Below are 5834 nucleotides of genomic sequence, written 5' to 3'. Positions count from 1 at the left end.
TGAGCGAGCAGGATTCCACTGTGCAAGCAGAGTTCTCCTTTGAGAGCATGCCAGGCGTTCGCTCGCAGCTACCTGTACAACTCTCGGTTATTGAATTTGTGCGCGAGTACTTTGTCGTGTGCGCGGGAAGGTTAATTTTTGCGTGTGTGAAGTAACATAATTTGCTAGCGAGCATGTTTTACATGCTCACAACTTATGACCAAGAATAAACACCATAGAAGTCGCACCTAGATCTCTCTCCCTCAATCTTCTTCTCTGTGTTGATTTGCTCTTCGTATGTCTTATTGTTATGTGACAGGTTTGTGCTTCTTACCTCCCACGTACCCCCACCTCTGCCTTAAAATCACCTACATAGATAATTGGCATCAACAACTCTTCTACATTAACAGTGTCTCAATGAATAAAAAAGCCTGCAGTGCCTGCAACAGACACAAAATCACTGGAAGATCTCAAACACCCTCCCACATTTTCAAGTACACATTTGGGGGGGGGACTACTTTGTGTACTTTTCTGTTGTTTTGCTGGTGCAAAAAGATCCATCCCTACTTTTAAATACTGACAAACAGTATCTGATGTATTATGCCGTGTTCACGTCAAATGGGATGGACGGTAGATATGGTAAAGATTCCCATGTTAACGACTTGTGAGCATCCATGGTTGTATTATTACAGATTTGGTGGTGTGAGGATTAAAATATTGTGCACTGACAATATAACACCATATTCACTGAATGTGGGTTTAATCACCTTGAACTAAAGAGGTACCCAGTGTGTTTTCACCAAGCATCCATATGTGAATATTAGGGAGTGAGACAAGGTTGGAAAGACGGGCACCGCCAATCTGGCAAAATAAGGTAACACAGATAAACAGATGCATGTTGGAAAAGACATTATGTGGCCAAATTATCTTTTATCATCTTGATGATAAAAGGACCCCTGATTTGTTATGTGTAGCCTTCACTTTTCATGCTGAAATATGAATTGAATGTGTTTCACCCATAACATTGACTGTCTGGAGTCACCAACGAAGACTGGCCTGAAAATGGATGAGCATTGCTATTATATAACAGAACCATTAGCTAGGGTCAAGTACTGACACTGATGTCATGATGTTAGTCTTTACGTAAGATAACTTTTTGTTCCAAGGAGTGTTGGAGAATCTTGACTATCTACAGTCCCCTCCAAAAGTATTAGAACGGTAAATTCCTTTGTTTTTGATGTTCACTGAAGATGTTTGGGTACACCCTGGACAGGTCGCCAGTCCATCGCAGGGCGCATGATAAACTTGATTAGTTTCAATGCATTTCTCCGTAAAAAAGTTTTCATCCAACACCATCATCAGGTAAAACTATGTTCAACAAACTAACAGACTGAACATGGTAAAAATTATACCTAATAAGCATCAGCATGTTAGCATTGTCATTGTGAGGATGTTTGCATGCTGATATTAGCATTCCGCACGAAGCCCCTGCTGTACCTCAGTACAGTACATGTTGGAAAAAATGTCAAGATGGTCACTGCATAACACTAAAATAAAGTTTTATTTTTTTTATAAAAATAAATACACGTATTATCCTAATGGAGACTAACACTAGAACTGCTAATAGTCACTGTATACCTAAAACCTCCAATACAGGTGAATTCTACCCGCTAGTAGAATGCTTTGATTTTGTGATTATTTCCACCACACGTTGTTCAAACACACTGCCTAAACATTCAGCATTTTGGCTATCCATTTCCCACAAACAGCATCCCCACACGTCATGCATTTACAGAATGTTTTATTCTGTTTTCATTGCACTTTTACCATGCAGGTCATTCTCCTGCACTCATCTCAATCTGTGAAGGGCAAGTCCACACGCGGCTGCTCTTTTGATGCCATCCACTCTTCACTGTTGTAGATGTTGTAGTATTATTCTAAACACAGTCTGAATTTAAATGCAGCAATATAGAATAAACGATTGCCTATTGCAGTGTCTTTATAGGCCGGCATAATAATAATCTAAGGTGTTCTTCCTGCTTGTTTGTCTGGACATGCATCCAACCAATTAAGTCCAAAGTTTAAAAGTCCAAATGAAAATATTTATTGGAAAAAAACATTTCTAATCAATTCCAGAAATCCTCTCCACGCAGGTCAAAAAACAGCTGCACACTCTCTTGAAAGTCTATTTCCTAAATGTTTATCTAGGCTACATTTGATTTTATTAGGCCTATTGGCCTATGCTTTATATCTGTCACATTAATTGCAAGCCATATGTTTGAAAAAAATGCATGTTTACCTTCTGCAAGCAGGTCACTGTCGGATGATGACCGGTCAGATGCAGAATTAACCCATGCATATATAGCGTGATAATGATACACTATAGGGGTAACATTTAACCCACTGGTACTTATAGGTATAAATGCTCTTTTTTAAATCTAGACTTATCGTGACTATTTAACAATAGGGGGTGCTACATGACACTTAAAGAAAACGTAAAATATTGGGGGGGGGTTACCCATTGGTGGTCTTAGTGTTAAGGCTAGTGTAGGCAATTTATTTCAAAATCATTTATCATTTTGCTACTCTAGCTCAGAATAAATATGAGAGGCTAATTATGATTTCTATTTGCATTTTACTTATTTATTAATTCACCCTGCCTGTACCTAAGTTATACCTTGATCATTACTTAAGTATAACTAATGGTGCAGTCACGGGTCTCATACACACACATAAGCACACAGATCATTCTGACAATACTGAAGCAGAAATCCAATTACACCCTACATGTGTTTGTTGGCACACGTGGAAGGAGTATTTTCTGTTCGCTCTTTCGTTCTGTTCCTCTCCCATTTGCTTTCACTTTTTTCTCTCCTACAGTATCACACATTCCCCTCCCTTCTCTCTCCCTCTAGATCTCTATCTGTCTCACTCTCATTCTTTTTTGCTCACACTCTCGCTCTCTCTCTCTCTCGCTCTCTCTCTCGCTCTCTCTGTCATGTTTATTTCATGCTGGGCCCTCCAGCATCTCAGAATAAATAAATTATACATTTCATTATGCACTCATTCCAAAGCTCCTTTCAGGAAAGGGCCTAAGCTCATTTGTCCCTGAGCTTCTGTTTATCCTAAATGACTGCATCAGACATTATCATGAGCGTCTGGGAGCCCTGAGTGTCCATGCTCGTTTGTCATGTACCAGACCTAATTCACATAAAGTCCGCTTTCCCTTTATCTAATACTGTATCCTCATGCTGATTCTAGGATTAGATACACCAGGTAGACAGAGAAAATATGTGGAAGCACACACCAAAGGAATGCTCATATTATGGTAGGTGCTTGTCAAGTTGATGCTGGCACCTGAAGCAGACAGTTTTCATGTTTTTTAAAAGCATCAGGGTGAAATTGTTTCATAAATATTACTTGATATTCCATGCCATAGTTGTCATTTATATAGCAAACCTTCAGCTAGATATCTCTGAAAATAAAGTATTATTTAGCATTTGTTCTTCAATTCCTTCTATATATTGATTTTAACAGCAGCCTAAATTGGTCCTACTGGGGCACGCCCTATTTACTTCTTGTATTTGTGCTTATGTGTTTGTGTACGCTGCTGTGCCATGATGGTGGGCCATGTGTGGTGGTGTGCTGCTGCTGACCGACTGACGTTAGTAATGCCGTGCACTTGGCCCTTCTCCTGCAGACGAGCCACTCATGCTGAGGGTCAGTTTGACCCATGGTGGTGGTAATGTCAGGGCCAGTGAATTGTCCAAAAAGTAGTTTATTTCCTTCACACATGGACACACACAACATGACAGATTTATCTGTATGCACTTGTCTTCAACTGCACAAGATACACAATCCATAGGTGGACATATGGTACACTAAATCTCACACATTCACACATGCACATGCACGAATACACACAAATGCGTTCATGTGGATACACAATGCCAATAGAACGCTTGGACACACTCTCCACCCCATATGGACCCTCGTGGCCATCTGTCCCACTGTCTGCATGCCAGGCGTTGCTCGTTGAATCTCCACTTCCTCTATTGGACCGTATTGCTGCCCCACTGCAGTAGTCCACAGCATTTCAGCCCTTTTTGCATGAACTGTAGTAACCTAACATGAACACTATCTACACTTGAACGAACCACATCCCAGAGGAGCATCTCCCAAGGGCTGTTGAGTTTTAAGCTGTTGCCACTACAGAGAGAGAAAGAGAGAGAGAGAGAGAGAATATAATCAGACTGAGGTTTAATGCAATGAACTATGTGTCACTGTTGTAAAACAACAATTTCCATTACAAATTTTTAATTAGACATTTTATGGAAATCATTAATTTGGACAACTCAATTTTGTAAAACAATAACAAAATGTGATCATATCACAATACAATGACAGAGAAAGCCTATGAGCAGAAGGATATTTACAGGATAAAGCAAACATTATATATTTTTTCTTATTATCAGCAAATACTCACTGAAGTAGGTGTTGCTAATTTTTCTAAACAGTGCCCGATTTTTTTAGGAAATAGAATTGCCTTAAAAATGAAAGCGTATATGAATTATGAATTGAAACAATGTGTTTTACCTTTTTTTTTTTTTTTTTTACATTCATGTCTTCAGCAAGAAGAAATGGGCTTTGGAGCCTTGAGCCTTGAGAGACGGACTAACACATTGGTTTTTGTAAGAAAAACATCCTTATCACACAGTACTGTAGATACAGAAATTCATACTTTTTTCAATAAATATTTCAGCCTGTAAAAGACAGTTCAGATCTTTCCTTGAGTGCAATATATAAGCAAGTGAGCTGAAAAAACAAAAAATGAGAGAAAAAAGGTATTATAATTATGATACACATGATGTCATCCGTCAACCTGCAAAAAAACACCAATGGAAAAAGTGCCTGGTTTCATCACTTTAAATATTCTCTCTCCGACTCCTTTTCCATATATGCTTGTGTAATTGGCTTTATTCCTCTTTCTAAATATGTACCTGGTCCCATTCTAGCAGAGCCAGAGTCTTCTGGAGCTGCACCAGTGATATCTCATGAAGAGTATGACTCACACTCCCAACCCTGAAACTGTGGAGCAGGAGCCCCCAGGGGAGCCAGTCTGTTAGGAATGCTGTTCCAAGGAGCTGATAGGCTCACCTTAAAAGGTGTGATGCTATCCTCAGACATGTCACCTCATCCAAAAAAAGCAACCTTTTCACTGTCTAGGAGTGTCTTCTCAGATAGAAAACAAGTGAGAAAACCCAGGGTTATTTTGGAGTTATTTGTTCTCTGCCTCTCCTTTGATCACACGTCTCTTTCTTGTGTAAATTACAAACTCACTGAATTCCTCATGGAATAGAGCAACAGTCAGAATAGTGATGGAAGGATAGTGAGTGGAAGGGAACGGTATGTGTTTCCTATGACCTCATGGGCAATATTTTTTTTATATAATTTAACATAATACTGAATAGAGTGCGGGGAAAATTGATTTTATTTAAGGTACGGATCACTTCATTATGAGTTATGGATAAAGTTAGTATTATTATTAAAACAAGGTTGACACAATGTTGTGTGTCCAAGAGGTGCATGTTGGATTTAGCAAAAATGCTCATGGTGGACCCCTCATCTGTTAACAATTCTGAACTTCCTTCAGTGAGGTGTGTTAGGCCTCTCGTTCAGAGGGATCAAAGGGTTTAAAATGGACTGTCTTATTATGCAATTACAACAAACAAGCAACGAAGTTGAATCGAGTGGAGTGTGCAAGGCTAACAGACAACTCAGAATCGGAACAAAGTCGATGTTTGTAAGTCATTCTCCAGAAGAGAACTTCAACAGCCACTTAGCAATAACAACGT

This window comes from Micropterus salmoides, unplaced genomic scaffold (assembly GCF_014851395.1).
Source record: "Micropterus salmoides isolate LMB-PRFRI ecotype aquatic unplaced genomic scaffold, ASM1485139v1 Ms_hic_scaffold_20, whole genome shotgun sequence".
NCBI classification, from domain to species: domain Eukaryota; kingdom Metazoa; phylum Chordata; class Actinopteri; order Centrarchiformes; family Centrarchidae; genus Micropterus; species Micropterus salmoides.
Note: the sequence above shows the minus strand (reverse complement) of the source record.